The sequence below is a fragment of the Chinchilla lanigera genome, unplaced genomic scaffold (assembly GCF_000276665.1).
Source record: "Chinchilla lanigera isolate Chin_1 unplaced genomic scaffold, ChiLan1.0 scaffold00010, whole genome shotgun sequence".
Classification (NCBI taxonomy): Eukaryota; Metazoa; Chordata; class Mammalia; order Rodentia; family Chinchillidae; genus Chinchilla; species Chinchilla lanigera.
In genome coordinates, this window is record NW_004955411.1 from 3,742,356 (window position 1) to 3,755,102 (window position 12,747).

Below are 12,747 nucleotides of genomic sequence, written 5' to 3' on the forward strand. Positions count from 1 at the left end.
AAATGGGACCTCTAATCTTAATTTTACTGAGGAATCTCCACACTGATTTCCACAGTGGTTGTAGGAGTCTGCACTCCCACCAGCAGTGCAAAAGTGTTCCCTTTTCTCCACAGTCTCTCCAGCATTTGTTATTGGTTGATTTCTTGATGATAGCCATTCTTTCTGGAGTGAGATGGAATCTCACTGTTCTTTTAATTTGCATCTCTTGAGTGACAGGTGATGTTGAACATTTGTGTTGTATTTATTTGTGTTGTATGAAAGGAGAGAAGGTTGGCACTCCCCTTGACAAGGATGGAAGAGACCCTTGGGCCTGACAATATGCATACAGTTAAGGCATTGCCACCTACTTCATTTATTTATTTGTTGTTTGTATTTCTTCCTCTGAGAAGTGTGTATTCATTTCAGATGCCCATTTTTGGACTGGGTCTTTAAATTTGGGGTTATAATTTTTATTCCTTTTTTGAGAGACAATTGGCAAAAATTTCTTCCCACTCTGTAGGTTGTCTTTTCATTCTGTTAGTGATTTCTTTTGCTGTGCAAAATCTTTTTAATAGGATGAGGTCCCGGTTGTTGATTCTTTGTGGTATTTCCAATACGATTGGGGTTTTGCTCATGAAATCTTTGCCTATACCTGTATCTTCAAGAGTTCTACATATTCTTTCTTCCAGCAGATTTAGTGTTTCTGTTTTAGTAAAAATGAGCATATTCTTAAAATTGCTATACAGATTTAATGCAATCCCAATCAAAATATCATTAGCATATCTCACAGAACTAGAGAAAATATAGCAGAAAATGCATCCCTCCCAACCAGTATATGTCAGTTTCTTAGTTGCCCAGGTAAAAGTTCCTGTTCCAGTTCCAGTTGCTTCTGTCTCTTAGAAACAGCTGGTCACTGTGATGCACATTGTATGAAACAGTTCCCAACTGACAAGCCATTCTGCCTCTGTACTTCCTGTTTGCTTATCCAATATAAGCTCTAGACCACCAGACATAGAGGCCTGATATTCTGGGAATGATCCCAATCAGTGCCCATAGACAGAAATAAATCTGCCTCCAAATCTTGGGTGTTGTTTTGGTGTTTCTGCTTGCCATGGCAAAAACATTCCCAAAATTCATTTGGAAGTAGAAGAGACTTAGAATAGCATAAATAACTTTGGGCAACAAAGGCAAGGTAGGGGGCATCACAATTCCTGACTTGAAATTATACCACAGAGCTACTATGTTAAAATCAGCATGGTACTGGCAAAAAAATAGGACCAGTGGAACAGATTAGAAGATCCAGAAACAACTCAACACACTCGGCCACCTTATCTTTGACAAAGGGACCAAACACATTCATTGCAAGAAAGCTAGCTTCTTTAATAAGTGGCTCTGGAAAAACTAGCTTTCCAAATGCCAAAGACTACAACTAGACCTGTATCTCTCACCAAGTACTAAGCTAAAATCAAAATGAATCAAAGATCTAAATGGTATGTTATGTTTTAAGAGAGAAGTCTTTACTTTTTAGAGATTCAGGCTGAAATAATTATGATGAACAGATTTGACGTTTGGGTTGTTCCTCAGAGTTGTCGGGGGAGGTTGAAACAAGAGCACACACTGATAAATGCTGAGCTATGGTGAGCACATGTGGGCTTATTATACTATTTGTCAGTCTGTGCTGCTATAACAAAGTACCACAGAATGACTAATTTAGAGAACAGCAGTGTACTTCTTACAATTCCGGAGGCCAAAGTCCAAGATTAAGGTACCTTAGGTTCAGTGCGTGGGAAGGGTTGCTCTCCACTTCCAAGCCTTGCTCTCTCTGGCTCCCCAGAGAGGACAAATGTCCTGTGCTCAGAGGGCAGAAGGCACAAAAAGCCAAAAGGATCAGCTACTTCCCCCAGGCCCTTTAACGAGGCAGCAATCCCACCCCTGAAGGTGGAGCCACACAGCTAATCCCCTCCTAAAGGCTACAACTCTCAGCCCTGCTTGCAGCAAGTGAATTTCCACATGACTGGAAGGACATTGTCACTTACATGATAGCTCCACTGTCTTGACTTTTGCATGTGTTTGAGTTTCCTGATACAAAATTTAAGAAATACAGGAAGTCCACGGTGTTTCACAGAGGTAGTTATCTTCCCCACAAAAGCTTTGAGATTTCTGAAACTAAGTGTCAACCACCTGGAGTGAGAGTCTGGGACACCCCCGCCTCCTCTGCAGCTCAGCCAGGGCTCCCCAGTGTGAGCCACCCTCCCGGGCTCTTGGAAGCTTCTCTGCCCTTATAAAGAGTAGGATCATAGACAGATAATAGGAGGTGGGGAGATCTTTTTTCAAATGGAAAGGAGATCAAGAGATGGAGGAAAGGGAAAGGGAGGGGAGGGAAAGGGGATGAGAGAAAGAATTGGAAAAAATAGAGGTAGAACTTTCGCAGACGCGAAGGGACCAACAGATGGAAGGAGCAGAGAGGGATGGGGTGGGGAACGAACAAAATGAAGATGTGTCTTGTGCACATACCAGCTCCTCACAGTAATGCAGTTCTGGTGCACTGCAAACATGGACTAACAAAAAGTTAAAGAAAAATAAGGTGCAGCACACAGGAGTCACTGTCAGGCAGTCTCCGTGTGAAATGTAAAGGCATTTGGAATCAGGAAAAAGACAAGGAAGCCACCATCACTGCTTTTATTCGAAATCACTCGCAAGTAGTCAGTTTAAAATAAAAAGTTCAAGAATTGGAAAGGAAAAACCAAGATGTTCATGGTTTGCAGACATGATTGCAAAAATATAAACTACAAAAAGTTGTTACAAGTGCTCTAACAACTGCTCCTGAGCAAATGCAGACAAACAAATCCCATGTCTTCAGTGGCAACAGTGGTTAGAAAACATAAATTTAAAAAAGATTCCACTTACAGTGGCACAACAACTAGGATACCTAGAAAGGGATCTAAAAGCAGTTGTGTAGGACTCAAATGCAGAAAATTATAATTACACACAGCAAGAAACCTAACTAGTCAGAGAAGAGGTTCATATTTATGGAAAAAGAATTCTCAATGCTCTGAAAGTGGTGGTTTTTATTAAACTGATCTATGGAGCCTATGTAGTTCTGATTAAATTCCCAAGAGGGTTTTCGTGGCACTTGGAAAAATAATTCTCCAATATGCAAGGGAAAGTAGAAACTACCCAAAAGAATCATGTCACATCAAGGCTTTAGGAGGCGAGGCTGTGGGCTGAGGCCTGAGAGGGGTGAACTGACAGGAGGATCAGGAAGACAGGGAAGTGATCCCAGTGCGTCTGCTGATGGCAGAGCTGTTAGCGCCGCAGATTAGTGACAAGACAGTCATGAGAAAGTCAATTAGATTTCTACTCCACACCAGGCACACTGATCACCTTCTGATAAGTACAAACTTCCATGTGAAAAGCAAAAGTTTGAATTTTAGAAAAGGAAAATAATCTGAAAAGGGAAGTTGTGTCTTAAAACAAAATCACCAAAATGAATCACCAAAATTTGAATAATTTGTATTACACCAAAATTGAGAAGGCTAGGTGGTGGTGCATGACCATAATCCCAGCATTTAGGAGGCTGAGGCAGGAAGATTGCTGCAAGTTTGAGGCCAGTCTAGGCTACACAAGTGAATTCAAGTTCAGCCTATGCTACATGGTGAGACCCCATCTCAAAAAATAAAAAATAAAATAAAATAAAAAAATAAAAAAAATATCGAGACGGCCTACACACAAAAGATAGCATTCAAATCAAAAGATAAGGCACAAACCAGAAGATGACACTTGCAATCCTATGTCAAATAAAAGATTAGTATCATAATATTCAAAGAATTCCTATTTTTTCTTCAAAATCACCTATGAAGTGGGTAAGTAGATGTTACAGTTTACACTAAGTGTCCTCCCAAAGCCACATGCTCTTATAGGTGCGGTCTCTGGGAGGTGACTGGATTATGGGTGTGTGATAATTATTGTAGGATTAGACCACTGATAGGTTTATAACTGGGTGTGAGGTTGGGAGGTGAAGCCTGCTGGGAAGAAGTAGGTTACTGTGGGCATGGTCTATAAAGGTATATAGCCCTCCTTCTCCGTTGATCCCCTGCTACTTCCTACCTGTTGTGCCATGAACTGTTTCTCCTCTGTGATGCCTCTCTGCCATGCCACCCTGTCTTGGAACCAGCCAACTGTGGACTGAAACCTCTACAAACTGTGAGCCAAAAGAAACCTCTCCTACTTTACCCAGTATGTGTGGATGTCAAGTATCGTGTCTCAGCAAGGAGAAAGTAACTAAGACAGTGGGCATGAAGAAAACAGAGTAGCCATGTTGGCAGCTGTGGAACTGGAAGACCACCCTGTAGGGTCCTCTATAACATTCCCCTGACCTTTGACAGAGATAGATATTCCCATACTAAAAGTTTTATAAATTACAAACAAAAACTAAAATGAGAGAAAATGGCAGATGAGCAGACAGAGAATAAACAAAAACTCTGGCCAATGAACCAGGGGCCAGTTGCAGTCACAAGACCCTGGAGGAAATGTCATTGTCAAGAATAAGTGTGTGTTGTGTGCACTTTGGTTTCGACTGACTGGGCTGTGTCAAAAACCAACCTCTTTCCCATCAAAGTTCACTCAAAGACAATGCCTGGGTCCCAAACCTTACTCTCGTCCATGAACAACCACGCAAGGCCAGGAGGAAGGTGGAGCCCTCACACATTAAATACAGAGTGCTCCAGAGAAGATGAGAGCCTAATGGGAAAACCCTCTTCTCCATATTCTGAGCATCAAGAAACCTAGGGGGTATCAGTTAGGTTAATCTCCAGAGAAAAAAGAAAAGTTCTTATTCTAGAAACTGGCTGCAGGGCAATTTGACAGCTTCTGGACTTGCAGGTCTGACTTCTGGAGCAGAGAGCAATAAACAGATTGTCTCCAGGATACACACAGGCATTCCAGAAAAGAAACAGACCAGGGTATGGCTATACCATCTTGAGGGACCACTAGCCTCACAAAGAGAGGAAATCTAATCTGATGCTAGAGCATGCTACAGTAAATGATGAACCTGCACTGTCCAGGTAGTGTTCAGCCAGGGCACATTAGCTCCAAGTGATGGAAAAACAATACAAATAGCCTTACCATGGACATCAAAAGACACTCTTACATGGGGTTCAGCTGAAACACCTACCCTGAGCTTTCACTAGGCACCATCACCTTGGGCTTCAAATGATACTGGCAAACTAGGCTTCCACTAGACACCCTTCACCCTGAGTAAGATTCCACCAGACACACTCAGCCTAGGCACCCACATGACTCTCATACCTGGGCTTCCATAGACAACATCAATCAGGCTCTAAGAGACACCCTAACCCTAGATTTCTACCAGATATCCTCAGTCTTTGATTCCACCAGAAATCCTCACCCTAGGTTTTCTCCAGACTCAGGGCTTGCTCCAGAAGCACACCCTGGGCTCCCCCAGACACACACTCTGGGTTTCAGTGGATATACTCAGCAAGAGCTTCCCCAGATACCCTCATAGAGGGTTTCCACTGGACATGAAAAACCTTATCTTCATCAGACATCCTTACTTCGGGCTTCCACCAGACACCATCAAGGTGAGCTTTGAAATGGCCCCCAAACACAGGCTTCCATCACACACTCTCACCTTAACATTTCACCAGACACCCTCAAACTGGGTTCCACATGACACCTATCTCCTGAGGTTCCACCTGCACCCTCACCCTGACTTCCCATCAAACAATCACAGTCTGGGCTTCCACATGATACCCGACCATATCTACCATCAGAAACCTACATGTTGAGCGTCAGTCAGACATCTTCACTCATTGCTTCCACCTGACACCCACATCCTGGCTTCTAACACAATCCCTCACTCAAGGTACCACCAGACACCAGAACTGTCACCCTGGGTTTCACCAGAAACCCATGCATTGTGCTGCCATCACACCCTCACCCTAGTCTCCCCTATCACACCCTCATCCATGGCTTCCAACAGACAACAGCACCCTGGGATTCCACCACACACCCTTACTCCCTCACTCAGGGTTTCACCACAGTCTTACCCTGGGTTTCTATAGAGCCCTTCCCAGTCCTCACTGTGACTCAGGAAGTTTATGTTTGTAATCCCATAGAAAGTTGTTGGAATTCTAATGAGTTAATTCCAACCTACCTCTTCCAGTGCAACCCATGGTGAGAATAAAGACACTAAGACATATTTGTAGTTATGGGGAGCCAAGGGGTCCTAAGTCCAGCCATGATGATGGCTAACAGGAACAAAGGCATAGACCTAGGGCTGAACCCGGGTTTTATTAATTCATGAAGAAGGGAGTGGCTTGAGGATGCGTGACTGTGAGAGTGGGGGGAAATGCATGAGTGCGGTGAGCTAGGGTAGGTAGGAGGCCTGAAATCACCTCTGCAATATTCGGAGAGAAGGATGTGCAGAAAGAGTAATCTGCATAGCACAACTGAGATAGTACCTAATGTTTTGGGGTCAGTTCTTCAGCTCTGATGTGTAATCTTTTAAGCCCTGGGAAGTCACAGCCTCTTATCTAGAGGAGGCTGATCCCAGATCCCAGCAGGACACTGTGGAGCACTGGCTCTTCATCCTGCCTCATCCCAGTTCACATGTGGGAACCACAGTGGCGGCAGGGGGGATGACACTGCCTGTCATCTTTGCTTCAGAGACCACTCAGCACCTTGGCCGGACTGATATGCATTGCTTAAAGCCAATTGAAGGGATAAGGAAAAGTCCTAGCCAGCTCTGTACATGTCAATACATGGAAACAGGGCCAGGTTTAGCCCAAGTGAAGACAATTCCTCCTCCTTCAAGAAGAGTTACCCAGGTGGTCCTCCACAGTTCCACCTTCTTTGCTTTGAAGAAGCTGGAACAGAGTCAGTAGTGGCTGTACGGTGCTGGGTTGTGAATCCTCCATGACACACTTTAAGGAGAAGAATTATAGACAAGAGAATGAGCACACCAATCCAAATATAAAACCAAAAGTGAGCCTTGAGATTTGCAAGTGGACTCAGTTGTTTTATAGCATTAGCAAACATCCCAACTCTAATTTGGGTATCAAATGTGGCTGTCTGTTGTGACGTTAACAGCACTTTTCTCTGAAGAGCATCTATATCTATAGTAAGATTTTGATGGATTGCTCCTTATATGCACTTTTTGATCATTCCCCAAGGGTGTAGACTTTCATTATGTGGTAAAGGGGACACAAACCAGTCATATTATAGAGACACTGTAAAGCGTGCTGCAATTGCAAACTTTCAATTTGATCTCCCATCCAGACAATGGAAGTTTCTAAAATGCTCACCTGGGTTTGCAATTTAACATCAATTTCTTCTTGAATTTTTCAGCTGTCATCAGCAGTTTTTGTCCAATTGTCTACAAAGTGAGCAGTTTGTACTGAATGAGCTAACACATTGCTTAAAGCCAAATGAAGGGGTAAGATAAAGTCCTATCCAGCTCTGTACACACCAACACATGGAAATAGGGACAGGTCCAGCCAAAAGGGAGATAATTGCTCCTCCTTCTAGGAGAGTTGCCCACGGGGTCCTCTACAGGTTCCTTCCTGACACACTCACTATGGACTTCCACAAGACACATACACTGGGCTTCACCACACACACTCACTCCAGGCTTCCACACACACCTTTACCATGGGCTTCCACCAGACCCTCTCATTGGGTACCACCAGAAAACATATTCTGGGCTTCTACCACACACCTCACCCTGGAATTCCACCAGAAACCCTCACTGAGGGCTTCCACTAGATACCCTCAGTCAGGGCTTCCAACAGACACGGCCATGGGGAGAGTCCACCAGACACACAGACTCTGGGCTCCTACTACACAGCCTCATTGAGATATTCCACAGACACTCTCACCCTGGGTTTCACCAGACACCCCCACGCTGGACTTCCACATGAAACTATCACCCTTGGCTTCCAAATGACACCCATACCCTGGGCTTCTGTGAAAAAACCTCACTCTAAGATTCCACCAGATATTTTCACTCAGTTTCACTGAGTCAAGGGCACAGGTCAAGGGCATCTGTGGAACTTCCACAGATGTGGGATTTTTGTGGAAGGCATGGATGAGGGAATCATGAAGCACCCCAGGGTGTGTCTGCCTGGTCCAGACAAGGGTGAGGGTGTTAGGTAGAAATACCTGGTGAGAGTATACCTTGACCTTGACGCCCCCCAAAAGACATTCTCACTCTGGGCTTCAACCAGACATGTTCATTTGCTGCTTCCACCTTAACCCTGGGGTTCCAGCCAACCCCTTCACTAAGCATGTCCACCAAACAACCTGAAAATGGGTTTCCTCCAGACACCCTCACCCTGGGCTTCCCCATGACTTCCACATACTAGCCTTCCACTAGACGCCTCACTCACGGCTTTCCAATGTCACCAACAGCCTGGGCCTGCATGAAAACTCTCACCACATGCTTCCAATAGACACCCCCACTCAGGTCTTCCACCAGACACCCTCAACCTTGGCTTCCACCAATACCCAAAGCATAGGCCCCTACCACCCTCAGGGATTCCACAGATACCCATGCCCTTGCTCCCACAAGCTACCCTCAACCTCATGTTCCAAAAGATACCTTCATCCTGGGCTTCCAAGGCACCCTCACAAATGTCTTCCACCAGACACCCTCACTCAGGCATACTCAACCAGTGATGATACCCATCACCTTCACCCTGAGAACCCATCAGACACCCTTGCTCTGGTCTTCTGCCAGACACCCTTATGGCTGGCTTCCACCAGACACACTTAGAGTAGGCTTCCACGTGATACCCACCACCAGGGCTTCCACCAGCACCCTGGCTCAGGTGTTTCACCACACACCCTCACTCAGGATTTCTATTAGAGTCCCTCACCCTGGACTTCTAACTGCTACCTTCACAAGTGGCTTCCGACAGAAACTCTCTTTCAAGACGTCCTCCACACATCCTATGCAGAGCTTCCACAAGATACTCTCACCAGGTATTTCTACCTAACACCCTCACCCTTGTCTGGACCAGGCAGACACACCCTGGGGTGCTTCATGATTCCCTCATCCAATCCTTCCACAAAAATCCCACGTCTGTAGGAGTTCCACAGATGCCCTTGACCTGTGCTTCCACAACAAACTCTCACCTTTAGTTCTACTAGACACCTACATCCTGGGCCTCCACGACATGCTCACAATAGGCGTACAGCAGACATCCTTCCTCAGGTTTCCCCCAGACCCCTGCACTCAGAGCTTCCACCTGACACCCTCATTCTGGGCTTCCACCAGACACTCTATCGCTGGAACTCCACCAGGCTCAGCGCTTCTCAGATCCCACTAGATCTACACATTCGGGTATTCCACCAGACAGCCTCATGCTACAGTGCACGTGAGAACCTCACATGGGCTTCAACCAGACACCCACACCTCGGGCTTCCACCAGAAATTCTCAGCCTAAGGTTCCATCAAACAGCCCCAAACTGGGTTTCTACCTGACACTCACACCTTGGCATCTACTGGACACCAGAAACCTTAAATTCTACCAGACACCCTCACTCAGGACTTCCACGAGTCACCCTTATCTTGGATTTCCAACAGTCATCCTCACCCTGGGCTCCCACCTTATACCAGTACCCTGGGCTTCCAAGAGACAACTTTACCAAAGGCTTCCACCAGAAAGCCTCATCGTGGGCTTCCACTTCACATCTTCACCCTAAGATGCTGACAGACTAATTCACTCAGGCTTCCGCATGAGACCTGCTGGGCTTCCAGCAGACACCCTCACTCACGTCTCCCAAAAGACATTTTACCTTGGGCTTCCAGAAGAATCACTCACCCTGGGTTTGCTTGATGCCGAAACCCTGGGCATCCATGAGACAAGCTACCCAGGGATTCCCCCAGACACCCTTGGGCTGGTACCAGGTACTTCACTGGCAGGATTCCACTGGACACTCTCATCTTTTGCTTCTTTTAGACAAGCTTCCTCTGCACTTCCACCAGATACCCTTGCCATTTGTGTCCACTAGATACTCTCTCTGGGCTCACTCCAGACCCATTCACACTGGGCTTCCACTAGATATGCTGAACTGGGGATTGCACCAAGCACCCTAAACCTGAGCATCCACCAGATACTACCAATCAGGACTTCCACCAGGTCCCCTCACTCAGGACATCCAACAGACCCTTCACTCTGGCTTCCAGAAGATACCCTCAGCCTGAGAGCACATGCTGCAGCAGGCATGCAGGAAAACATTGGATGACAGTGCAGTGTCAACAATTTGCAATAAAGAAGTGGATTTGGGGTTGCAGCTTGAGCACTCAATCTCTAAAAGGTTTGTCATCATTGCCCTAGGCTTTCACCAACACCCTCACTAGGGCTTCCACATGACACCGACAGACTGGGTCTCCGCATGAACCCTCACCATAGCACCAGACAGACTCACACAAGGCTTCCATGAAACACCCTAACTGAGTCTGTACCAGCCATTGTCACTCAGCACTTCCATCAGACACTCTCATCTAAGAATTCCGTCAGATGCACTCCCATTTAGCTTGCACCAAACTCACACACCCTGGGCTTCCGTCTGATACCCTCACGGGTGCACCCGGCACCCTTGCCCGGGGCTTCAACCAGATGCTCATACCCTGGGATTATCCTACCAGAAACCTTCACCTTGGGTATCCACCAGACAGCTATGCTCTGACCTTCAATCATATACCCTCACCCTGCTCGTTCATTAAGTACATTTACTCAGGTCTTCTACCAAACTGTGCAAATCTGTTAGGCACCCCCATCCTTCTCTTCCAGTGGACATCCACACTTTCAACTTCCACCAGAGGCCCTCACTCTGAAAATCCCTGGGTACTCTCACTGAGGACTTCCTCCAGGCTGCTCACATTTGGGTTCCACTTAACGTCTTCACTCTGGGCTTCAGCTAGAAATATACACCCTCAAGATCTACCAGACAATCTCACCCTGGGCTTCAAACAATAACCCTGCTCAGGGATTCCACCAGACACCCACCTACTGGTCTTTTCCACCAGACTTGCTCTGTGCTTCTACCTCAGAGCTACGGAATGATCTGCCACTATACAACCTCACATAGTTCCAACAGCCACCCCTGGGCTTCCAAAAGACACCCTCTCTCGGGGCCTCCGTCAGACACCCTTACTCTGAATTTTCACAAGACACTCTCACCCTGTACTTCTTCTAGACAGTCTTACTTTGGGCTGCCACAGAATGATCATCTTCATCTGAAACATGACACCCTCAGCATGGGCCCCCACCAGACTCAGGGGCTCCACCAGACATACTTGCCCAGTGCTTGCACAAGATATCCTCACCCCAGTGTTCCACCAGACACACTCACCCTGAGTTCCAAGACACCCTCTCCAAGCGCTTCCACCAGACTCACTCAGAACATGCTCAGCAGGAGGGCTGCACCAAACAGCCTTGCCCTGAGCATCCACCAGACACTGAGGTTCCACCAGTCACCTTCACTCAGAGCTTCCACATTAAGCCAGCATCCCAGGCCTCCCCAGGGACCCTTACCATGAGCTTCCACAAGACACCACCAATCAGGGCATCCCTTAGGTACCCTTATTCTGGGCTTGCCCCAGACACCCTCAATAAGGGTTTGCTCCACACAATCTCTCCACAGTCTCTCACCAGAAACACTCCCCTTGCACCCATCAGACACATATCCTGGGCTTCCACCAGACACCTTCATGGGATTCCACCTCATGCCATTTTGGGCTTTAACCAAAGACTTATGTCCTGTGCTTCAACAGAAACCCTCAACCTGTGCTCACACCAGATACCCTAAAATAGGGCTTTCTAGCGTCCGTCAGACATCCATACACCAATATTCTACCGGACGCCCTTACCCAGAATCTGCCAGACACCTTCAAACTTAGGGCTTCCAGTCAGCACCCAATCCTGGGTTTCCACCAGGCACTCTCACCTCACTCAGGGTTTCTGTCACCCCTAAACCTCTAGGCTTCCACCATAATGATGAATTCCACCAGATATCCTCACCCTGAGGCTCCACCAGACACCCTCAGTCAAGGCTTCCACCCTGATCATCCGCCAGACACTGTCACTCAGGGATACCACCCAACACCCTCACCTGAGCTTGCAAGAGACATGCTCACTCAGGGCTTCCACCAGACACCCACACCCTAGGCTTCCACGGGACATCAGTAGCTTGGGCCTTCACAAGAACCCTCACCGTGCACTTCCACTAGACTAACTCATGCACCCTTTACACTGAGTTTTCACCAAACATCCTCATTTTCTCCCTGGGCTTCAGTGAGACACACTCCCCCTCAGCTTTCACCGGATCACTCACCTGGGCCTCCAGCAGGCATCCTTACACTGGTTCCACCTGACGCCTAGACCAGGGCTGTAACCAGACATGCACACTCTGGACCTCTGCCAGAAACCCTCATGCTGGGCTTCCAGCAGACACACTCACTCAGGGACTCCCTATGACCCTCACAGCCTGAGCTTTGGTAAATACTCTCACTATGCGCACCCATCAGACCATGTCACTGAAGGCTTCCACCTAGGGCTAACCCTTTTCTTCCACCAAGCCTCCTCCTCTTGGCTCCCCCCACACACGTCCACCACAGGCGTCCACACTCACCCAGGGCTTCCTCCTGACCTGCTCACAGTGGTTTCACTTGACCTCCTCATACTGGGTTTCAACCAGACACACACCCCCTGGGCTTCCCCCAGGCACCCAGACCCTGTCCTC